This window comes from Hyperolius riggenbachi, chromosome 3 (genome assembly GCF_040937935.1).
Source record: "Hyperolius riggenbachi isolate aHypRig1 chromosome 3, aHypRig1.pri, whole genome shotgun sequence".
Taxonomy (NCBI): Eukaryota; Metazoa; Chordata; class Amphibia; order Anura; family Hyperoliidae; genus Hyperolius; species Hyperolius riggenbachi.
Window position 1 is genome coordinate 112550789 of NC_090648.1, and position 25639 is coordinate 112576427.

The window sequence follows — 25639 nt, forward strand, 5'->3', positions numbered from 1 at the left end:
CTCTGCCCCAGTCTCAAGTCTTTTGCAGTCTCCAAGAGGTTTTCTTCCAAGTTTGCCCTGTATTTGGCTGCATCCATCTTCCCATCAACTCTGACCAGCTTCCCCCTGCTGAAGAAATCCCCCCCCCCCCCCCCCCCCCGAGCATGATGCTGCCACCACCATATTTGACAGTGGGGATGGTATGTTCAGAGTGATGTGCAGTGTTAGTTTTCTGCCACACATAGCGTTTTGCATTTTGGCCAAAAAGTTCCATTTTGGTCTCATCTGACCAGAGCACCTTCTTCTACATGGTTGCTGTGTCCCCCACATGGCTTGTGGCAAACTGCAAACAGGACTTCTTATGCTTTCTGTTAACAATGCCTTTCTTCTTGCCACTCTTCCATAAAGGCCAACTTTGTACAGTGCATGACTAATAGTTATATACTAATAAGAGTCCAACCTGAGCTGTAGATCTCTGCAGCTCGTCCAGAGTCACCATGGGCCTCTTGACTGCATTTCTGATCAGCGCTCTCCTTGTTCGGCCTGTGAGTTTAGGTGGATGGCCTTGTCTTGGTAGGTTTACAGTTGTCATACTCCTTCCATTTCTGAATGATCGCTTGAACAGTGCTCCTTGGGAAGTTCAAGGCTTTGGAAATAACTTGATCCCTGACCTGTCTTGGACCTGTCTTGTGTGTTCTTTGGACTTCACGGTGTTGTTGCTCCCAATATTCTTTTAGACAACCTCTGAGGCCCTCACAGAGCAGCTGTATTTGTACTGACATTAGATTACACACAGGTGCACTCTATTTAGTCATTAGCAGTCATCAGGCAATGTCTATAGGCAACTGACTGCACTCAGATCAAAGGGGGCCAAATAATTATGCACACACCACTTTGCAGTTATTTACTTGTAAAAAATGTTTAGAATTATGTATGATTTTCGTTCCACTTCTCATGTGTACACCACTTTGTGTTGGCCTTTCATGTGGAATTCAAATAAAATTGATTCATGTTTGTGGCAGTAATATTACAAAATGTGGAAAACTTCAAGGGGGCCGAATACTTTTGCAACCCACTATATATATATATATATATATATATATATATATATATATATATATATATATATATATATATATATATATATATATATATATATATACACACAGTACAGTGGGATGCAAAAGTTTGGGCAACCTTGTTAATCGTCATGATTTTCCTGTATATCATAGGAGATGCACACAGTGCTATCTGAGAAGTGAAATGAAGTTTATTGGTTTTACAGAAAGTGTGCAATAATTGTTTAAACAAAATTATGCAGGCGCATAAATTTGGGCACCACAAAAAAGAAATGAAATCAATATTTAGTAGATCCTCCTTTTTCAGAAATTACAGCCTCTAAACACTTCCTGTAGGTTCCAATGAGAGTCTGAATTCTGGTTGAAGGTATTTTGGACCATTACTCTTTACAACACATCTCTAGTTCATTCAGGTTTGATGGCTTCCAAGCATGGACAGCTTTCTTTAACTCACTCAATTATATTCAGGTCTGGGATGGCCATTCCAGAATGTCTGGGATGGCCATTCCAGAATGTTGTACTTTTTCCTCTGCATGAATGCCTTAGTAGATTTTGAGCAGTGTTTAGGGTCATTGGCCTCAATTCACTAAACTTATCTCCTGTCTTTAATAACTCTTCTAGAGTTGTTACCATGGTGATAAGGCATGTAGTATTCAGGAAACATTTTACCTCAGCCAAGCCTAAAGTTAACTCTTCTGTCTTTAAATTAACTCTCCAATCCTTAAAATAACTCCAGAGTTAAAGACAGGCTGTTAATTAGCTGCATGTGAAAATAACTACAGAGGAGGTAAATTAACTACAGAGGAGGTAAATTAACTACAGAGGAGGTAAATTAACTACAGGCGGCAGCGGCGGCTCCACAGATTGTGATCGGTTTCAGGCTGAAATCGATTCACAATCTGTTTGCAGTAAAGGCAGCCATACAATCCCTCTCTGATCAGATTCGATCAGATAGGGATCTGTCAGCTGGTCGATCTAATGGCAAATCGACCAGTGTATGGCTACCTTTACAGTTGAGATAATAAAAGTCAGATAACAGCCCTCTCCACGACTAACTTAGTCGGAGAGCTTAATGGCTTGTTTGCATAGAGATAACAACTGGAGTTTCTCAACTCTTCCTGTACTGGAAACAATTAGACTGATGTATCTGATCTTAATGTTTTATTTCTTAGCTGTACTACACATACAAATCATAATATCATAATTTTTTTCTCGCTTCAGTGTCTCTTTAAGCATCACTGTGTTTATCCCTATATGATATATCTAACTGACATTTTTTATCGTAACAACCAACGATTTATACCGGAAAATCATGACGATTAACAAGATTGCCCAAACTTTTGCATCCTACTGTATATATATATATATATATATATATATATATATATATATATATATATATATATATATATATATATATATATAAAATTGGATGTATGCGTGTGTCTGTGTGTATGTGCCGCGATCACTCGAAAACGGCTGGACCGATTTGAACGAAACTTGGTATACAGATCCCCTACTACCTGGAATGATATGTTCTGGTGGTCTCGCGGCCCCCCTGCACACCTGGGCGGAGCTACAAACAGCAAATCAGATTTCACCCATTCAAGTCAATGGAAAAAAATGTAAAAGGCTGCCATTCTCACAGTAATCAAGCCAGAGTCCCCACACTTGGCACAGTTGGTCACTTGGTGACCAAGGTTACAAATCCAGGAAAAGTGGGCGGAGCATAAAACAGCCAATCAAAATTCAGCCATTCATTTTAAATGGGAAAATGTAAATTGCAGCCATTCTTACACTGTTAATCGCAGGGTTCTCAAACTTGGCACACTTGGTCACTGGGTGAATAAGATTACGATTTAGGAAAGTGGGTGGAGCCTACAACAGCCAATCAAAATTCACCTATTGCATTTAAAGGGGAATATTTAAACTGCTGCCATTCTTACACTGTTTATGGCAGAGGCTTCAGACTTGCTGCAGTCAGTCATTGGGTGACTGGGGTCCAAATTCACTAAAGGGGCGGGGCCAAAAACAGCCAATCAGATTTCTTTGCTGGGTAAACTGCTACCATTCACACATTTTTGATGCCAGGAACCTGAAAGCTCACAAAATTGGTCATTGAGTGACTGTGTGACAAAGTTACACAAAGTGGGCGGAGCCAAAAACAAATTTTACTGGGAAAATATAAACTGCAGCCATTCTTACACTGTTAATGGCAGGGTTGTCAAACTTTGCACAGTTGGTCATTGGGTGAATGAGATTACGATTTTGGAAAGTGGGAGGAGCCTACAGCAGCCAATCAAAATTCAACTTTTGATTTTTAAAGGGAATATTTAAACTGTTACCATTCTTATACTGTTAATAGCAGATACCTCAACCCTGGTACAGTTGGTTACTGGGTGACTGGGGTTCAAATTCAGAAAGGGGTGAAGCCACAAATAGCCAATCAAATATACAAAATATTGATACTAAGGACCCCAAAGCTGATAAACTTGGTAATTGAGTGACTATATGTCAAGGTTACAAAAAGTTGGCGGTGCCAGAAACTTAATTTTTTGCATGGAAGGGTTCCCAAACTTGACACAATTGGCCACTGAGTGCCTGGGATTATTATTCAGAAATGTGGGTGGAGCCTACAACAGCCAATCAAAATTCACCTATTGATTTTCATGGGGAATATTTACATTGCTACCATTCTTACACTGCTAATGGCAGAGGCCTTAAACCTGATACAGTCAGTAAGTGGGTGACTGGGGACCAAATTCACTAAAGGGGGTGGAGGCACAAACAGCCAATCAAATTTGTTAGATTGATTTCAGCCATTCTGTTATTGGCAGGGTTCTCAAACTTGACACAGTTGGCCACTGGGTGACTAGAATTAATATTCAGGAAAGTGAGTGGAGCGTACAGCAGCCAATCAAAATTCATCTTTTGATTTTCAAGGGGAATATTTACATTGCTGCCATTCTTGCACTGTTAATGACACAGATTATTATACAGATAAGTGGGTGGAGCCTAAAAAGCCAATCAGAATTCACCAGTTGATTTTCAAGGGGAATATTAAAATTGCTGCCATTCTTGCACTGTTAATGGCACAAGTCTCAAACATGATACAGTTGGTCATTGGGTCACTGGGGTTCAAATTCAGAAAAGGGGATAGAGCAGGCACGGGCAAACTTGGCCCTCCAGCTGTTGAGGAACTACAAGTCCCACAATGCATTGCAGGAGTCTGACAGCCACAGTCATGACTCATAAAGGCAAACGCATTGTGGGATTTGTAGTTCCTTAACAGCTGGAGGGCCAAGTTTGCCCATGCCTGGGATAGAGCCACAAACCCCCAATCAGATGTGTTTCATTTCACTGGGAAAATACAAATTATTGATGCCAAGGACCTAAAGCTCACAAAAATGGTCATTGAGTGACTGTGTCCAGGTTACAAAAAGTGGGCGGAGCCAAAAACAAATTTCACTGGGAAAATGTAAACTGCAGCCCTTCTTCACTGTTAATGGCAGGGATCTCAAACTTTGCCAAGATGGTCACTGAGTGACTGAGATAAATATTCAGGGAAGTGGGTGGAACCTATCATAGCCAATCAAAATTCACCTGTTGATTTTCAAGGGGAATATTTAAATTGCTGCCATTTTTACACTGGTAATAGCAGATGCCTCAAACCTGCTACAGTTGGTCATTGGGTGACTGGGATTCAAATGTTGGAGAGGGGCGCAGCCACAAACAGCCAATCTGATTTGTTTAATTTCTATGGGAATATACAAATTATTGATGCCAAAGACCCCAAAGCTCACAAACTTGGTCACTGGGTGACTGGGTTTAATATTCAGAAAAGTGGGTGGAGCCTACAAAAGTGAATCAAACTTCACCTATTGCTTCTCAAGGGGAATATTTAATTGCTGCCATTCTTGCACTGTTAATGGCACAGGCCTCAAACCTGGTACAGTTGGTCATTGCGTGACTGTGGTTCAAATTCAGAAAACAAACAGCCAATGAGATTTTTTTTTTCATTTCAATGTTTTGTACTCCATGCTTGTTTCATATTTTGTATAACGCCACAGAATATGTTGGCACTTTATAAATTAATAATAATAATAATAATAATAATGGTATAACAGATGTACAGTACCTTTAACAGATACAAAGAAACATATGCATTTTCTAGAAATGCTTTATTTATTGTACAAAACAAAAAAAAACAAAAAAAGAAACAGGAATTAGCCTTTGAACATGAACAATATGCAGTTTGGTATTGCAAAAAGCATTTTTTAGTAACAGTTATATTCTTGATGGATTTAGAAGCAGAAGCTGATGCGTCCAATGGTGATGATATTGTTCATGTCACAATTGTAAACCTCATCCACTAAAAGAAGAGAGAAGAGAGAGATGGTGAACACGTTAGTTGTAAGTAACACATATTCCTTATAGTACTGTATGTGCAACCACATGTTATATAATCTTTATGTTAGCCAGGGGCGTAACAATAGACCCTGCAAGGGATGCCTCCGCAGGGGGGCCCTGAAGCCACAGGGGGCCCGTGGGGGGAAAAGTTTGAGAGACTGACAGCTAAAGGCATGGAGAAAAAAAATGTATTCTGCTCTCACACCATTGTTATATTGACTGCATGTGTCCAGCACACAGATAAGGACTCATACACACTTTGGAATTTGTACACTGTCCCTGCTCCCTAGGGTTCGTAAAAAAACATCTGTCTCTCAGTCTCACTGCTGCAAAGTTCTGATGACTAGATTACAACTATTTTTCAAAATGTGACTCCTTTGTTTGTAAGGTTGTACCACTTTCCCTTTTCAGCAAAAGGATTCCTACCGCAGATTCTTATCACAGGGGCTAATGACTTTATGGCCTCTGAATACTTTTACAACACAATGGAGTGGAGATTGATGTCTGACTGTCTCTGCCTCATTGAGAGCTTTTTGTCTCACATGGAGTTGAGATCCCCTAATAACAGTATCAATCAGTGACATTCTGAATGTTTTGCCAAAGTTACATTGAATACTATATCTTATGTTCAGCATGTCATTATTGTTCCTCCATACAGCATGTGCTCTCATGTAGTAAAATAATACGGCTGCGTGTGTGTATGTATGTACTGGGAGCAAAGCTGCAACGAGGGACTTGTCGGCTGCAAGGGGCTGGAGGAAGCCCCGGGTAAGTAGATCTGGGGGTAGCATAGATTGTCTGACGGTTCCTTTCAGTCTAAGTGTTTTTATCTGCATGGGGAAAACACATTGGTCCTCAGTTTTCCTGTGCAGAAAGCAAGGGGGTGAGGGGCCCCATCCAAAGTTTTGCGGGGGGCCCCATCCAAGGTTTCACAGGGGGGCCCAGTGATGTCTAGTTACGCCCCTGATGTTAGCCAAGTTTTCCTTCACAATCACATCCTTTCCATATGACTGAAGCTTTTCTAGTACAAACTTATCCTATATAATAAAACCCTTCTGTCCCTGCGTCATCCTCCTGTCCCTGTGTCCATGTGTTTTAGCTACACAGGGGGGATGTGCAGATGTGCCCCCTTTGCCCTCTATATAGTCAGATGTGCCGCCTTCCCCACCAGTGTAGTTAGTCTGATGCCCCCTCTTTGCCCCCAGTATAGTTGTGCCCCTTTGCCCTCAGTATAGTTGGTAAGATGTGCCTCCTTTGTTCCCAGTGTAGTTGATCAGATGTGCCCCCTTTGCCCCAGCATAGTTCATCAGATGTGCCCCCTTTGCCCTCTATATAGTCAGATGTGCCGCCTTCCCCACCAGTGTAGTTAGTCTGATGCCCCCTCTTTGCCCCCAGTATAGTTGTGCCCCTTTGCCCTCAGTATAGTTGGTAAGATGTGCCTCCTTTGTTCCCAGTGTAGTTGATCAGATGTGCCCCCTTTGCCCCAGCATAGTTCATCAGATGTGCCCCCTTTGCCCCAGCATAGTTCATCAGATGTGCCCCCTTTGCCCTCTATATAGTCAGATGTGCCCCCTTCCCCATCAGTATAGTTAGTCTGATGCCCCCTCTTTGCCCCCAGTATAGTTAGCTGGAGGTGCCCCTATGCCCTCAGCTTAGTTGGTAAGATGTGCCTCCTTTGATCCCAGGGTAGTTGATCAGATGTGCCCCCTTTGCCCCAGCATAGTTCATCAGATGTGCCCCCTTTGCCCCACTATAGTTGGTCAGATGTGCCCCCAGTAATATTGCTGTGTGCTGCCTTTTTATTGATATTATCTGAATCAACCCAATAGATAGACAGATAGCTAAATAGATTGACAGAGATAGATAGACTTTTAGATTATATGCACACAGTGGTAGAATTCTCTATTCTAGGCTTTGTTCCCACTATACCAGATTTGTGCCATGCTCCTTGACAGCTGACGGGATGGAACATCCATGGCATGAAACTGCCGCTCCTAGTTTCCAGTGTGTCTGTTGAATTGGACACGTCATACATAACATTGCTATTATGTTCGTCTTCTGTCCGGTGGCCGTGAATTATCGTGCACGGCACAAGAGTGTGTTCTGCTTGCCACAACAGACACAGTGGATCCGTTGCTTTCCATTGTGGAAAACAGGCCTTTTTTGTTGTTCAAGAGAGAACAGAGCATTCATGTTTCTTAGAAATACTGTATGGCTAGTTAGACATTATTTGTATTAACCATTGTCACATTTATGTTAATACGTCTGCATGTGTGTGTATGTTATTCTCACCTTGGGAGATTTCAGCATTGTATGATGGGATTCCTCGGCAGAGCATTTCTATATGTACACCATATATACCAATATTGGCGATGGGGACTGGGTGGTTGGATGAATACTTGAACAGGCTTGGTGTGGTGTTGATCTGCAGGTGAAGACAATTTCAAATTACTGATAGACAAACATACTGTACAAGCACACTATAAATCTAGAATATGTTTATAAATACATTATACATTCCCCCCCTCTCTCTCGATTCTTCTTCTTGAGCTGCTGTTGTTGTACAATCTTACCACATCTATGTAATATAATTGACAGGGCAAGTTCTAAGTTCAGGTCCGCTTTAATATTCCGCCAATGCTTATTGCATGTGCCCATGTTTTAAAAAGTGCTGAAGATGGCAGAACATGTCTACATTAAATGGTTATGAACAAGTCTTTATTGATTTGGCTGTCAAAAATATAATGTCAGGATGCACCCTTAGTGTTGCCAGGTTATGTACTCTCTCCACAATATGGATGTTTCTTACCGGTCTCTGCTGAGATACTTCTCTGAGGGCCTCCAGACTGGGGAACACAGTTTTATCCATCTTGGTCACTATACACACCTTCCTTGCATACAGTCTTGTAGCAAACAGGCCCTTTTATTTAAAGAATTTTAGAAAGTAAGTTTATGAGAGTGGATAAGTGTACAGTATTCACAATTGAATTAAAATCACATTCATATCATATATCCAGGCATGGACGTTGGTTAGCAGTTCTGATGCTGGTCTTGACACTGGGGCCAAAAAAAAAAGTGCTAATATTACTTCAAATATAAGCTTAAGTGACTACCACCTTTACACAAGATCAGCTTTTATTTGTTATTGCTACTTTTTAAAAACAGTTTAGCATTTACTGCTATATTTATAAAGTGGTGACCAAAGGTCTGTAAACAGCATTCGCTGCTTTCAAAGCGGAGGATGCCGTTGGCTAAAATGAAGTTCACAGTTTTGTGTTACAAACTCTTGGCCACAAATTTACTATAGATTGCTACTTTAAGAAAAAATGGTACACAGCCACATTTCCTCAGGTCTCTTAAGGTTCATACACACCTACCAACTATCTGCCCTACTATCTGCCAAACTTGTATGTTAAAGTGAACCTAAAGCCACGGAAAAAAAATGAGATGAACTCACCTGGGGCTTCCCTCAGCCCCCTGCAGCCGATCGGTGCCCTCGCAGCTCCGCTCCGATGCTTCTGCACCCGCCGGCGAACACTTCCGGATCACTCGCGTTCCCATGCCTGTCGGCCGGTGACGGCCAAACCGGAAGTGTTCGCCGGCGGGTGCAGAAGCATCGGAGCGGAGCTGCGAGGGCACCGATCGGCTGCAGGGGGCTCAGGGAAGCCCCAGGTGAGTTCAACTCATTTTTTTTCCATGGCTTTAGGTTCACTTTAAGCCCCATTCACACGCTCAACAGCGGTCTTTTATGCAGCACAATTGTCAAACAGCTTTTGTTGTGAAACAAGTTGAAACAACTAGAAAAATCTTTTGCTATGGTTCAAAAAGCTGATAAGACTGATAAGAAGTCAATACAACAGTTGCATTGACTTCTTATCAGTCTTATCAGCTGTTTGAACAATTGCAAAATACTTTTTTGTTGTTGTTTCAACTTGTTTCACAACAAAAGTTGTATAGGGCTTAAAGGGAACCAGAGATGAAAGTTTCACACAAAATAAACATATCAGTCGATAGTTTGTAAAGAATAAATGCTCTACCAGATAATTTCGCCGCTCTGGTGTGCCTTTTTTAGTGTTTTTTATCCATTATTGCTCCAGGAAAAATCTAATATGGCCGCTGGCTCAAATCCCTTCTGCTTCCGGGTTATGAGTTGTTCTGGATGTGCTGTCTAGGCTATATGAGACTAGGCTGCTATCTAGGCTATATGAGAAAGGCTGCAGCCTTTCATCTGTGTGCTTTCATTTTGGTTTGATGTGCAGCTGCCTGTAGGAAGTCTCTCTCATAGGAATGAAACTGCAGTCATCATCAGTATCTATGCAGACAGAGCACACAGATCATATTGCCACACGTGTCTGTTTCAGAGATTCTCTCTCAGCAGCAGCAGCAGCAGCCCCTCCAATGTCATCACAGCTCTCAGTATGCAAAGCAGGAAATCTGAGCCAGGAGGTGGCAGGCTTGGGCTTGAAAAGACTCCACAGAAGAGTGACTCAGCTCTAATGATTCCAGGTCAAACCTAGACTGAGCCAGTCAGGGATTCTTATCACAGCTGATAATAGACTAATTAAGCAGATAAGAATGAAACTAAAAGCAGGGTAGGTGTTTACTGTCATGTTCCCACTGATAAATGTAATAAAATACATGAGGGTGCTTCGTCTCTGGTTCTCTTTAACAGACAAGTTTGGTAGATAGCTGGACAGGTATTTGGTAGGTGTGTATGTACCTTCAGATTGTAAGCCTTTGGCAGGGTCCTTCCTCCCCTAGTATATTCTACGTGCTCGTGTTCCCCTTTCCTATGACCGCCTCGTACTTCTATTACTCGGCCTACCTAACCCGCCCAAAATCACATGACCATGTATTTTGTACCCTGTTTGCCTTGTATAGCTTTGTCCTGTGTTGTATAACCTCGTTACATTACATCTGTCATCCTTTGTATAACTGTATGTATTTATTATCTAGCACTGCATGATATGTTGTTCATTTATATATACAATAAATAATAATAAAAGTTAGGCTGTGTACCGCTACTTTCTCTTGGTGCGAAATAATGGTTGAGGTTGGTGATCTGCTGCTCTATTGAAATGAAGGGAGCCGTTTAGGGGGTCATAACACTGATCACCATAGAACAAAAGCTAGTCACTCTGTTATAAATATGGCATTACAAAAAGTGGGAAGATTTAAAAACTGAACTCCTGTCCACTAACGTTAGGTGACAAATGTGCAAGCTGTGTCATGTCGTGTTAGTGTTGCATTGCAGAGCTCTGTCAAACCAGGTGTGTGAAGAGGTCCATAGTTATGGAAAAAGGCAATCAGACAGGCGCAGGCAAAAGGAGACTGCTGCACACTGCTGCACACTAACAAAAAATGACCCTTCTGTGAGGTAAGACTGGCAGAGGAGTGCAGAACTCGCAGCACTAACCCAGCTAACAGTTTTTCAGTCTTGACCTTAGATGGGCTTCAGGTGTCGTACAGGCTTCTGTGTTTTAGCACCTCTGCTTCATAAGATAAATGATGCATGTTGGCAAAAATAATACAGCCTTAATGTCTTTTTTGTCTCAAAATCCTGTGTCCTAGAGAGGAGTTTAAACAGTTGCTGGACTGTAGTTTTCTACTGTTGAGTGCTACAATATTAATCTAAGTGTGTGGGCATTTCATTGTAGGGTTCAGCCTTATTCAGTATGGGTTACATAATCACACTCACATCCAGGGCCGGCCCTAGACTTTTTGCCGCCTGAGGCAAATTTAAAAAAAAAAATTGCCACCGCCGCCCCTCCCCCCCCCCTCGGGGGGGGGGGGGGGGGGGGCGCTCTGGGGGGCCGCCGAGCTGGAGGGGTAGCTGGCAGGACGGGGGTATTGGGCCAGCGGCGGGGAGGGGGGTCGGACCCCCCGCTCCCTCGCCTGGGTCCCCCGTCCTCCGCTCCCCTCCAGCCTAAATAGACGCAGCCGTATACGTAAGAGGCACGGGCGGGGAGGACACTCACCTCTTCCCAGCATGCGCTCCACTGACATCACTTCCTGCAGCGTTGCAGGAAGTGATGTCAGTGGAGCGCACGCTGGAGCGAGGAGGAGGTGAGTGTCTCCCCGCCCGTGCCTCTTACATATACGGCTGCGTCTATTTAGGCTGGAGGGGAGCGGAGGACGGGGGACCCAGGCGAGGGAGGGGGGGGGGTCCGACCCCCCTCCCCGCCGCTGGCCCAATACCCCCGTCCTGCCAGCTACCCCTCCAGCTCGGCGGGCCGGCTCCCCGCACCCACGGACGGGCGGGTGCCGCCCCTGGAAATTTGCCGCCTGAGGCAAAAGTTTCACCCCGCCTCATGAGCGGGCCGGCCCTGCTCACATCACATTTTAGGATATCAGATAAAGCCAGAAGTGTATTTCTCTAAGCTTCTATGTTTCTAGGCTACAAATGGAGCACCGAGGGTCGGAAATCAATGCCAAGGAAAAGTTATTTATGAGTATAATTTGCCTTCTTAAAACAGAAGGTGTTTTCGACAATTCAGCTTTAAAGTGTACCGGAGATGAAAGGGTATAAAAGTTTTTTACATACCTGGGGTTTCCTTCAGCCTTTCCTCCACCTCCTGGATTGTCCGTTAGAAAAACATTAGCTTCACCAGTCAGGGCCAGTCAGTGCAGGTGCAGTCCGTCAGCATGCTCCCCTGTCCCGCTCCCCCGGCTGAGAGCATTCTGCACCTGCGCAGTAGTATTGCGCAGGCACAGAGAGATCAGGAGCACGGTGGGGCACGTGCACACAGGGCCGGCCCTAGACTTTTTGCCGCCTGAGGCAAATTTTTTAAAAAAAATTGCCACCGCCGCCCCTCCCCCCCCCCTCGGGGGGGGGGGGGGGGCGCTCTGGGGGGCCGCCGAGCTGGAGGGGTAGCTGGCAGGACGGGGGTATTGGGCCAGCGGCGGGGAGGGGGGTCGGACCCCCCCCTCCCTCGCCTGGGTCCCCCGTCCTCCGCTCCCCTCCAGCTTAAATAGACGCAGCCGTATATGTAAGAGGCACGGGCGGGGAGGACACTCACCTCTTCCCAGCATGCGCTCCACTGACATCACTTCCTGCAGCGTTGCAGGAAGTGATGTCAGTGGAGCGCACGCTGGAGCGAGGAGGAGGTGAGTGTCTCCCCGCCCGTGCCTCTTACATATACGGCTGCGTCTATTTAGGCTGGAGGGGAGCGGAGGACGGGGGACCCAGGCGAGGGAGGGGGGGGTCCGACCCCCCTCCCCGCCGCTGGCCCAATACCCCCGTCCTGCCAGCTACCCCTCCAGCTCGGCGGGCCGGCTCCCCGCACCCACGGACAGGCGGGTGCCGCCCCTGGAAATTTGCCGCCTGAGGCAAAAGTTTCACCCCGCCTCATGAGCGGGCCGGCCCGCCCTGCGTGCACAGCCAGCATGCGCAGTATGCCTTGACTGACAAAGCAAACAAGCTTCTACAGAACAATCCAGGAGGCAGAGGAGGACGGCGAGGGAGCAATCAGCGTGGAGGAGGCTGGAGGAAACCCCAGGTATGTATACAACTTTTATACCCTTTCATCTCAGGTTTACCTTAAGTGAGCAACTGTTGTTTCCCATGATGCATCACTCCCAAATATGCAAATCATCTCTTTATGCCAATTAAACTAGGCTCACATCTAGAACCGCTGGTGTATAGTGAGCCTGCAGCTAATGCATTTTACAAAGCAACATCAACCTAACATGCACACAGACTGTTTCAGACATTCTGGTCCTCATCAATGCATGGCATGAATTTACACGGCTCTATGGGATAGGGCTTGGACCAGTACTACAGAATACCCAGATAGCTCATGTTGGCCCAGAACCACTAGGAAAGTGTGAGGAAAGCTATTTGTGGATAAAACGTGTAGTATGTATTGAGGGTAATTTTAAATATTTATAGGCTATTGGATTTCAGGCTGGCCGAGAGTTATGCAATACTTTTGTGAAAGCCAACCCATCCTTCTCACTATCTAAGAAAATGGAAGCCTCCTGGGAGGACTCACCCTGCCGTAGTCGCACACAGAATCCCAGGAGTTCCAGCCATTCAGATTGTTGATATTGGCCACTTGGTCGTGGTTGTTGATGTTCACATTCTGGTGCACGCCGCCACCAACGTTCCCCGAGTTGCTCACGTCAACGTTCTGTGGGAGAATGTTAAAAGGTTACACATATCCAATTAGACAATCCAATCAAAATATACAAAATATGGTAACCCTAGGAGGGTCTTATCCAAGGCAGTGTAACTAGATAATACCGATTTTACATCTAACCACAAATACACAGAAAAAAAGACAGTACTGATATTGGAAAATATGAATTCCATTTAAACAAAGTCACTATTACAACAGTGGATGTCTGTTACTTTACTGCAGGAGGGCTAGTTTGATCATCTACATTTAAAGAAACGTTACAGGAAATCCAATTTTCTCTTACATCATTAGCAAGTAGAGTTCCAAGGAGAGCTGCAAAGATCACCTGAAATGGAGAGATAACAATATAGTCAGCTATGTTTGTTTACTTTATAAATCAGTTTCAGTCATCACTAAAACTAAAGGTGGCAAAACATCAGGCGACTTGGCAGCTGATTGACCATCCGATATGATTGTTATAATCGGATCAGATGAAAATCAGTGACGTCAAGAGCATGCCCAATCATTGATCGACAATGCAACCAATTAGGCGCGGGCACAGGACGTCTGCGGGGGATCTGTAGAAGCCCCAGGTAAGTAAATGAAAAAATCCCCCACCGTGGCTAACTTCCAGTTTTTGCGACTTTGACATCACAATCCACTCCGCCTGCACGGCCTTCGCCTCGCTCCCATTCACATCGCTGAAAGCGCCATGCGGGCACAGTGGCTTGCAACATTATAGTCACAAAAAATGAAAGTGAGCCGTGGTGTGGGACTGGAGGATCGTTTTGTCCTGGTGTGGGCACAGGACGCCTGCGGGGGCCCGGTAGAAGCCCCAGGTAAGTTAAGAGGCCCACATACTGGTCGATTTCAGCCGTCGATTGATCGATTCTACAGAATAGATCGATTACAAATCGATTCTTTCAAATCTATTGATTGATAGATTTGATCTATCTGACAGGATGGAAGATCTAGGTCGATCTGCTGCTGGCAGCACATCGATGGCCCATAAAGTTGCATTGGATCTAATGGTCCAATAATGCATTTAGATCGATTTCCAATAGATTTCACTCTGAAATCTATTGGTAATCTGTTCCTAGTGTGTGGCATACATCAGATAGATTCCTGTCAGATTCGACTTGACAGGCATCTGACAGAAATCTATCTGATGGTCGAATCTGCTGCAAATCTATAAGTGTATGGTCACCTTTAAACTCTTTTTTTTAGGGGCTTACAGTACTCCTTTAAAAAGAACCCGAGGTGTGTTTAAAGAATGTTTTCTGCATACAGAGGCTGGATCTGCCTATACAGTCCAGCCTTTGTTGCTATCCAAAACCCCACTAAGGTCCCCCTGCACTCTGCAATCCCTCATAAATCACAGCCATGCTGTGAGGCTGTGTTTACATCTGTAGTGTCAGTCTCAGCTGCTCCCCCACCTCCTGCATAGCTCCGGTCCCTGCCTCCGTCCCTTCCCTCCAATCAGCAGGGAGGGAAGGGATGCAGGCGGGGACTGGAGTTCTGCAGGAGGCTAGGAGAGCAGCAGACTGACACTATAGAGATAAACACAGCCAGCTCTGACAAGCTGTTTGTCAGCAGCGTGGCTGTGATTTATGAGGGATTGCAGAGTGCAGGGGGACCTTAGGGGGGTTTGGGATAGCAACAGAGGCTGGGCTGCATAGGCAGATCCAGCCTCTGTATGCAGATAATATTCTTCGAACCCACCTCGGGTTCTCTTTAAGTATTTACTGCATGTTGGGTTCATGAATGAAAAGTGTGGTAGATGCAGACAGCTCTGAATAGTTCTCAGTTGATCTAATTATAGATATCTACAATATGTTACAACAAAATGCAGCACTACTCACCAAGGTCTTCATTGTGTATGATCTTGAAAGCAAAGAGCCTAAGAAAGAAAGAACAGGTACAGGTTCTTTCTACATTTCCTTTATATAGGCTAGAATGAACAAATACTCCAATTCCAAAATTTGATCTTGGAAAGCATCCATCGCTCAATGAAAGAGGTACAATTGGGCTTTTATCTTAATAAACATAGATAAGGAATTTCCTGTGATAAACATACAGTATGTATAATGGCTATATTGTCTATACAACAGCAGGAATGCACTGCGTAGCAAGCGGTGCAGCTATAAAGCCTCATCTACACGTGTAGATGAGGCTCCAATCCGGCGGCTCGATTAGCTGCCGGATCGCCTCTTCGGCGTCCCCGCCGCGTCCCCTCTCGCCGCGCGTGCGCAGGGTTCATTACCTGCTCGATACCCGCTCGTCCCCGCGCCGCGCCGCTTATCTTCCGCTCGATTCCCTGCCATTGTCCCCTCACGGGGAATGAGCAGGGGATCGGCGGTAGCAAGATCCGACCTGTCGGATCTTATTAATCGAGCCGCATCAGCGGTGGTAAGGCACATCGGAGCCTCATCTACGCGTGTAGATGAGGCTTACGGCTCTATACGTCATACTCTGGTTGTCCCAAGGTATAGCTTACACTATATCTACCTTCACCGTGTGCCACTAAAATACATACAGACATAAGCTAAGTCGACTAGGTCGACTCATTTACTAAAGCTCAGATATTTCTCACCCATTTTATTTTTGTGGCAGCTGCCGTCTATCGCGAAGGCTTGGAAAAAACAGATGGTACCTTTTGAGGAAGTTAAAACAGGGTCACTAATTTTATAGTTCAAGGGTTGCCATTCTCCTTAATAAACAGCATAAAGAAGACAATGGCCTCAATTCACTAAGATCATGCTGGAGATAATAAGGCAAGAGAAAACTTACCTCCACACAGTAAGAGAGTTTTCTTATTTCTTCATTCCTTACGTTACCTCTTCTGTAGTTAATTTACCTCCTCTGTAGTTAATTTACCTCCTCTGTAGTTAAGTTACCTCCTCTGTACTTAAGTTACCTCCTCTGTAGTTATTTTCACACGCAGTTAATGAACAGCCTGTCTTTAACTCTGGAGTTATTTTAAGGATTAAAGAGTTAACTTAAAGAAAGAAGAGTTAACTTTAGGTTTGCCTGAGGTAAAATGTTTCCTGAATACTACATGCCTTATTACCATGGTAACAACTCTAGAAGAGTTATTAAAGACAGGAGATAAGCTTAGTGAATTGAGGCCAAAGTCTGGAAGCCTTGGAAAGACTATATTGGCAACCACTGGGAGGGTCTAGACCCTCATAAAAATTGGGTGTTCAATAAGTCACACATGGTACAAAGGGCCTCCCTGATTTGGGTCCTCTTTCTCTGTCTTCTCTTTTCCTCTCTTTTCTTCTTTCTCCACTGTTTTTCCCTAATTCCTTTTTTCTATCCTTCTCCCTCTGGGTTTTGGTGGAGAAAGGGGGTTCTACATTCCCGATAATGGGCTGGCCAGCCATTCTGGCTTGAAAGCCTCCTTGTTTTGCGGGAGTTGTTGACCATCTCCAGTCATTTATGTATGACAGTTTATTGTGATTGCTGTTGATTGTTTTGATATTACTTCTGACCCCTTTTACTTGTAAATCATAAATCATGATTCTCTGTCTAGGTGTGAATGTGGATCCTCTTCCTGACTTGTTCTAATGCCGCCTGATGGCAAAAGTTATCTTTTTCTCTTTGTAAAATTTTCAATAAAATAATTTGAAATAGGATTGCTTATTTTATTTTATTTCCCTAGCCTTTCTGAAGTTCAACTGGAACAAGCATGTAGTCAGTGCAGCCAAGAGTTAGATCCCCTTATCTGCCTGCTTATTCCAGGTCATTAGCATGAAGTAGGAAGCAGAGGATAAAAATGGCAGCAAGCTAAATTGTATTTTAAATAAGATAAACATATCCCGTTTACTGGAAGCTTCATTCATGCATACCAATTTTAACATTTCAAAGTTTTGGACTGTTTTGTAGGCTGCATTGGATCAGCCCCATAGTCTGTAGACCTTTGCTGGCTGCTCTGCTCACTGGCTTCTGCAGGGCTGGATTTCTACAAAGTCCACATAGTTTTTGGCCAAGAGGGGAATTATGACATGTAAGAGTGGGCTGCAACACATGGAATACCAAGCTCCAAACACAAAAGGGAGGATGCAAATTACAACCTTTGAACAGAAGAGGGGAGTTAAAATATACTGAATAAATGGTTGTTGCTAAACGGGGGTGCAGGGTTGGTGTTGCACAAAATGGAGTACACAGAAAAAGACCATTGCACATGGCAAGAGGGCTCCAGTACATGCTAGGGGTAAACACATGGAGGAAGGTGGAAATACAGAAAACTTGCCTTGGGATGGCGGTACAACCACAGACCGAGCCCTGTAAATCTAGATTCTGTCAGTGCTCCCTGTGCATGTGGACATGTTAGATGATGTCATTGCATTTAGCATGCACAGGAATGGCCCAAAGGTTTCCAGACTATAGGGTACTTTTGCCTCACCATTCAAACCAATGCACACCTGACTTTTGGATTTGCACCCCACTATGGTGGCACAACCACAAATCAATTCATGGCAAGCTACTCCGCTGTTTCATACTGTTATGTCCTACTAAGTCTACACTACCCCTTTTGAACTTCTTTCATATGATGCTCTTGGACTCTAGATAGATGCCCATAGTATAAATGTGGGGTGCAAATGTAGAACATGGACACAGCAAGAAGTAAGGGAAAACGTTTTAAAAAGGCTTTATTTTGAGGAATAAAGAATACTGGAACACGAGTGAAAAGAACAGATCTGTAGACAATGACCTTGATTCATAAAGCATTACCGCATACGGTAAAATGCAGAAAACAGCTGCCTTTACAGAATACTTAGAAATATGCCAATTCATAAAGGCTGATACCACATGAAAAGCTGAAATTACAGAGCAGTGAGGTAAATTACCGACTTGTGCGGTAAATACCTCAACACATGTCAGTAAATGTCAGTAATTGTCAACTTATAAAGACTACAACAAGTACAGAAATATTACTGGAAACTCTGGTGTGGAATAATTTGTGCAAGACTGTCTCCTGCAAGTCTCGCTGATCAGATTTTGATAGGTTGCGAAGGCTTCTCGGGTGGAACAAACTTTTCTACCAACCCTCAGGGCAGCAAGCAGAGAAAACTGAACAAAAGAGGTTTCCCTTGGAGCCCTTCAGCTGTTTAACCATTTAGGTTCCTGTTTGAAGATGCAGAGGAGCTAGTGGGGAAATCACCTAAGCATTGCATGTTTAAAGTTTCTTGGAGTTCATCTAAGCTGTGGCAATTAACTAAAATGTTAAGAATGACTAATAGACAGATTCAGAGCAAGCAAAGGCAGTATAGCAAAAATGTACATTCTAAAGTTATGTCGGGATGCCTCTTACTATTTTAATGCTCTCACTGCACGGAACAGAATGTAACAAAACAGACAGCTCCACACTGATCTGCTGTTACCGAACAGGTTTTTGTCTATTGAAGCGGGTAAATTACTAAACTTCTACCGTACCTGTGAACATTTTACAAATTAGTACACAAAAGTCTAAATTACAGAATGTTAATTTAACATCCAGATTTTTTTTTTATCACACAGCGTTTTATGAATCGAGGCCAATGGCTCCACACCAACAGCCATTCTTTCTTGCTTGATGTTTAAACTTAGGAGTTATGAGGTTATGCCTGGTACACACCATGCAATTTCCCATCAGATTGACAGGTCTAATCAATAATTTCCAACAGGTCCGATCTGATTTCTAATTGTTTTTCTGATCAATTTTGTATAGAAGTGATTGAAAGATTCGATCAGAAAAGCGATCAGAAAAATGATCAATGTTAAAAAAAAAAAAAAAAAAGTCCTGGCAAAATTATGCTGAGTATGTTTGCACTCTGCAGAGTTCTGAAAAGTTCTTTTAAACAGAAGATAACAAATTACTTCCAAGGAGAAAACTTAGGAGAAAAAGTTAATTGAATAAGGGCCCTGGGCCTTTTTCTCTTAAGTTTTCTCCTAGGATATATTTTAACACCTTGTCATAAAATGCCTTTTAAAGTGAGCCCGAGATGAAGCTCAGGTTCAAAATCTGCTACTTACTATTTAGAGAGGGAAGCCTCATGATCCTAACGAGGCTTTTAACAAGCCCGCAGTTGCCGAGCGGGCCCATGGCCCATATGCAATTAAATGAAATTAAAATTTTCTCCTGAGTTTTCTCCTAGGTGATATTTTTTTTCATCTTCGATTTAGAATAACTTTTCAGCACTTTGCAATGGAAAAAGTACTACAAAGTTGGTTAAAAAGTACTATCAAAATTATTTTGAGTATTTTTTTGCTTCTTGGTGGTACAGTGGGATGCAAAAGTTTGGGCAACCTTGTTAATCGCCATGATTTTCCTGTATAAATCGTTGGTAGTTACAATGAAATAGTCAGTTAAATATATCATATAGGAGACACACACAGTGACATTTGAGAAGTGAAATGAAGTTTATTGGATTTACAGAAAGTGTGCAATAATTGTGTAAGCAAAATTAGGCAGGTTTATAAATTTGGGCACCACAAAAAAAGAAATGAAATCAATATTTAGTAGATGCTCCTTTTGCAGAAATTACAGCCTCTAAACGCTTCCTGTAGGCAGGGCCGTGCAGAAGGTCTTTAACTGGGGGGGGGGGGGGGGGGGATGCTCAAACTTAAAAAAGGGGCCTTGCCTCCCCCACCCCTGAAATGCTCAGTAGTACCTTCAAATAGTGGGGGACCCTCAGCCCCCCAGCCCCCATGCCCTGCAGTGACTAGTAACCTTTACTGCCCCAGCTTTCCAACTGTCCCAAAACATTCCCCTTAGCCCCTAGGCTTGACATATACATTCATGTAACAGATGTGCTGGCTGCATTCACTGTTGTGGAGTCAGTCGAACTTGTCACCGGTGGCCACATGGTCCACCCTCCTCGTTTCTGGCTAGGGGGTACTGGTTGTCATGTGGTTACTGAATGGAGATGCTGATGGTCATGTGGGTTCTGGGTGCTGGTACAGGGATCTGGCTATGGGCGGGTATCGAGTGTCATGCGTGTGTTGATTACAGGTACTTAGTGCCATGTGAGATCTGGGTGCTTAAACTGGATGTTATGTGGGTGCTGGGTGCAGGTACTGGGTGTGACATTAGTTGCGAATACTTTGTTCCATGCCTGTACCGGGTGCTGGCTATGGGTGGGCATTGGGTGTAACATGGATGCAGGTACTTTCTGTGCGGATACTGGTTAAGTGGGTGCTTGGTGCAGATATTGGGGGCCATGTAGAGGCTGTGTGCAGGAGTGAGTACTGGGTGCAATGTTAGGCCTGGGTGCAGATACTTGGTGTCATGTGAGTGTGTGTACAGGGAGCCAACTATGGGGGAAAGGGGTGTGGGTGAATATTGAGAGAAGTAGAGGTCAGTGTGGTGCTGCAGGAAGGGGAAGTCACTAGGGGTGCTGGGGAGAGAATTTAGTTTAGATGCTGGAGAGGTCACTATGGATTCTGCCGGGGGCAGGAAGGGAGCCTCTAGGGGAAGGAAAGGTCAATGTGGGTGGCGGGGGAGGGAGAGGTCAGTTTGGGTGTTGTGGAGTGAGAGGTCAGAGTAGCTGCTGGGAGAGGCAGGATGACTGCAGTGCTAATGCTGGGTAGGAAGAGGTCAGTGTGGGTCCTAGGTGGATGGAGGGGGGGGGGGGGGTCACTGTGGGTGCTAGGCTGAGGGAGAGCTCACTGTGAATGCTGGGGGAGGGAGAGGTCATTGCGGTCAGGGAGACACAATCTTACCTGCTCCCACACAGCTGGTTACACTAGGATTCTTTCATGGCACCTCTTTACTCCAAAGTGAGCTTTCCTTGGGGAGCTTTCCTCGGGGCGGGGCTTCCATCGGGCAGTGAGTAGGGCTTATCACAACTGGGATGAGGCTTAATTTTCAAAGCCAAAGGGGCCTTTTAATAGGAATTTAAAAGGGGGGGGGGGGGTGCTTGGGCACCCAGAGCATCCCCCTCTGCACGTGCCTGCTTGTAGGTTCCAATGAGAGTCTCGATTTTGGTTGAAGGTATTTTAGATCATTCATCTTTACAAAACACCTCTTGTTCATTCAGGTTTGATGGCTTCCAAGCGTGGACAGCTCTCTTTAACTCACACCACAGATTTTCAATTATACAGTATTCGGGTCTGGAGACTGGGATGACCATTCCAGAACGTTGTACTTGTTCCTCTGCATGAATACCTTAGTGGATTTTGAGCAGTGTTTAGGGTCGTTGTCTTGATGAAAGATCCACCCCGGGCGCAGCTTCAGCTTTGTCACTGATTCCTGGACATTGGTCTCCAGAATCTGGTGATATTGAGTGGAATCAATGCGTCCCTCAACTTTGACAAGATTCCCAGTCCCTGCACTGGCCTCACTGCCCCACAGCATGATGGAACCACCACCATATTTGACTGTAGGTAGCAGCCTAGCAGGTGTTTTTCTTGGAATGCGGTGTTCTTTTTCCTCCATGCATAACGCCCCTTGTTATGCCCAAATAACTCAATTTTAGTTTCATCAGTCCACAGCACCTTATTCCAAAATGAAACTGGCTTGTCCAATTGTGCTTTAGCATACCTCAAGCGGCTCTGTTTGTGCTGTGGGCAGAGAAAAGGCTTCCTCTTCATCACTCTCGCATACATCGTCTCCTTGTGTAAAGTGCGCCGAGTGGTTGAACGATGCACAGTGACCATCTGCAACAAGATTTTGTTGTAGGTCTTTGGTGCTGGTCTGTGGGTTTACTCTGACTGTTCTTACCATTCGTTGCTTCTGTCTATCTGAGATTTTTCTTGGTTTTCCACTTCGAGCCTTAACTTGAACTGAGCCTGTGGTCTTCCATTTCCTCAATATGTTCCTAACTGTGGAAACAGACAGCTGAAATCTTTGAGACGGCTTTCTGTAATCCTTCCCCGAAACCATGATGGTGAACAATCTTTGTCTTCAGGTCATTTGAGAGTTGTTTTGAGACCCCCATGTTGCTACTCTTCAGAGAAAATTAAAAGAGGAGGAAAACTTACAAGTGGCCCCCTTAAATACTCTTTCTCATAATTAGATTCACCTGTGTATGTAGTTCAGGGGTCACTGAGCTTACCAAGCCAATTTGAGGTCCAATAATTAGTTCGAAAGGTTTTGGAATCAATAAAATGACAACAGTGCCAAATGTATGCACCTGCCTAATTGTATTCAAACAATTATTGCACACTTTCTGTAAATCCAATAAACTTCATTTCACTTCTCAAATATCACTAGGTGTGTCTCCTATATGATATATTTTACTGACATTTTTTACCGTAACAAACAACGATTTATACAGGAAAATTGTGACAATTAAAAAGGTTGCCCAAACTTTCACATCCCACTGTATAAAAGGCATTTTATTAATACGTTTGAAAATATCACCTAGGAGAAAACTTAGGAGAAAAAATGAATTGCATATGGGCCCGTGTGCCCAATACTTGTGGTATCAGTCAAGCTGAATTTGTCAAAGCGATCATTAGTATGTTTGCACGTCACCTCTGTTCTAGCATTCATTTTGTGCCAGCTTTCCCTCCCTATCAAAACATCTTTACTTTAGATAAATTGCTGACTAAATTCGTTGTGAGAATATGATTGCCATAATCAGCGACTAGTTTGAAGCCAAAAGATACTATGAGCACACAGTGGACATACTGGACTGGATCCACTTCACTGTTTGACGTCTGAATTTGGAGATAAAGATTATCATGTTGACATGTTGACAGGTTGGGCTGAAAGTACAGATATGAATCTGATTATTGACATTCTCAAGGAAATCCAAGAGGGATGTTGTTTAAGAGACTAGAGCTGGATGTAATCCTAGTAGAGTGGATCTAATTTTCCCCCAATGTTCTAACTATGTCCACATTCCTCTATTGTCTTTCACTCTCCTTTCGAAGTGGACAGTTTACGTTTTTTTTCACCTCTTCTATCTCCGCATTCTCGTTACCTATCGACCAATGATTACCTCATTTTGTCACCTTTTTCCTGGTCCATTTCCATGATGTTCTTCCTGGTCCCAAATACTGTGCTCCCCAGTCCCGGTCCCTGCCCGTACAGTACTCCACACCATCATGTGCTGCCCATTCCTGGTTTCCCTCATATACTGTAATTCCTTATTCCTTCTTCCATTCTTTTTCCAATCACAGTATTTACTATCCCAAGGTAAAAAGAGAAGATAAAGGGGCCTGATTTATTTACGGTACATAAATCACACAAGACAAAAAGTCTGCATATGCACCTGCGACTGGGTGCCCCCACAACCGGTAATGTCACTGTTACTGATCCCCAGTCATCACTATAGGAGGCTATGCTGACATGATAAATGCAGTGATAGTTGGCAATGCTGCTTTCTGAGCATAGATTTTTTTTCAGGAAAAAACTTGCAACAAATTACTGCAACCTCATATACTGTAACTATTACATTAATATCTAAATATTTTTAGGTTAGGAAAAATGGTGTGCCAACTCCCCACCTGTCAACCCATCCCCATGTTTAGCATAAGCTTTTGTTCAGCTTAGAACTGATTATATTTTGTTCCAGTACAAAAAAAGCATAGAGGACCTCCACTTAAGGTATATATGAGAACTGCCCTTCAGCTAGAGGGGTTGGTAAGGAGGAGAGAGATCTGGGGAGATCGTATGGGTTATAGCACTATGCTTACTACTGCTGGACTTGGGAGCTGTTTGGACACACCTTTGCTTGGAGTTGTGTCACGCATAACACTGATCCTTTGCTCACTCTACTGGCTACCCATGAAATGGAGAATTCTATATAAGGTTGGCTTGTTGACACTCAAATCCTTGCACAATTTGGGCCCTGGATACCTGGAGGACTTCTTGAAACTGCATCACACCTCCCACAATCTTAAATCAAAAGAGTCTAATAACTTGGTCATCCCCAGAGTCCATCTCCAAACCCTTGGAAATAGAGCCTTCTGTCATGCTTCCCCACATTTCGGAACTCCCTGCCACACCCAATCATCCCCATCCCTGGAAGCATTTAAGTCCAAACTTAAAACCACCGGTTTAGTCTGGCATTTATGAACACCTGACTATTTCCTCTGTAACATAGTCCAGCCTACAACCCTGTATTGATGTGAGACATATCTATGCGCTTTGAGTACTTTGGTAGAAAAGTGCTTTACAAATGTTATTGTATTGTATATATACTAATGATGGTAAAAAGTTTATGGCACTATCAAATTGCCCACACAATAAAGTGCTTAGATAAGCAACTCTGCCCTATCTGATAAACAGAGGCCCGCTAGCTAGCAGACCCTTTACCCATTTACATATAGTATAAAAGTGAGTCAATAAACACAGTTTATAAAAAATCTTTGGAGTTCTTCACTGCAACTCCATCCAGTGACGTACCAGGGGAATTTGACACCCGAGCTGATTATTTACAAACAAAACAACAATTTTTTTGATGGGAGGGTTGACGAGTTGAGGTGCCAAGTATCATGTCGCTGCAAATTTTTGGGGATTTCGGGGAAGAATAAGTCATCGGGATGTGGACGGAGCTAACCGTTATGAAACTCTGTACTCTAAACAGTGCTGCAGAAGATGTCAGTGTTATATAAATGCACACTAATAATATGGTAGGACAATAGACTATGACTATAGTACAATTAGATTGTGAGATTCTGTGAGACATACAATAGATAGACCTGTATAGGTAGTGAGATGACCCCTCCCCCCTTCCCTCTAGTATAGGTAGCCTTATAACCCTTCCCCTTTCCCTCCAGTATAGGTAGCCAGATGACTCCCTTAATCCCTCCTTTTCCCACCCCCCTTTCGGTATAGGTAGCCAGCTCCCCTTCACATCGCAGCAGCCATCAGTGTCACTCATTTCTCCACTCATCTCCAGTGCAGAAGCTTCCTCTTCCTTTCCGTCTCCAAAGCTGCCCAAGTCCATAGCCGCCGGCCACTATGCAAAGGTGCACAGAGAGCAAGGTGACTGCTGCACAGGCGGCTAGCAACAGAGTTCCGCGGTCAGGCGCTCACCTGATCTCCCTGTATTGCAGCATTTGCAAACTTGCAAATGCTGCATCAGTTTGGCTTGCTGCTTTGGTGCCCTTGCT

General features: G+C 43.9%; 1 protein-coding gene across 2 annotated transcripts in view; it reads left to right on the forward strand.

The window, feature by feature from the left end:
* The window catches only part of LOC137561112 (gastrokine-1-like), a 98106-nt gene that overhangs the window by 49384 nt on the left and 23083 nt on the right, over window positions 1-25639 (forward strand). Inside the window, exon 2 of one of the 2 annotated variants that reach the window (XM_068272366.1) lies at window positions 5367-5471. The exons of the other annotated variant lie outside the window; for it this stretch is intronic. The gene's annotated coding sequence lies outside the window, so the exon portion shown is untranslated. The remainder of the gene's footprint in view (window positions 1-5366; window positions 5472-25639) is intronic. 2 annotated transcript variants of the gene reach the window in all.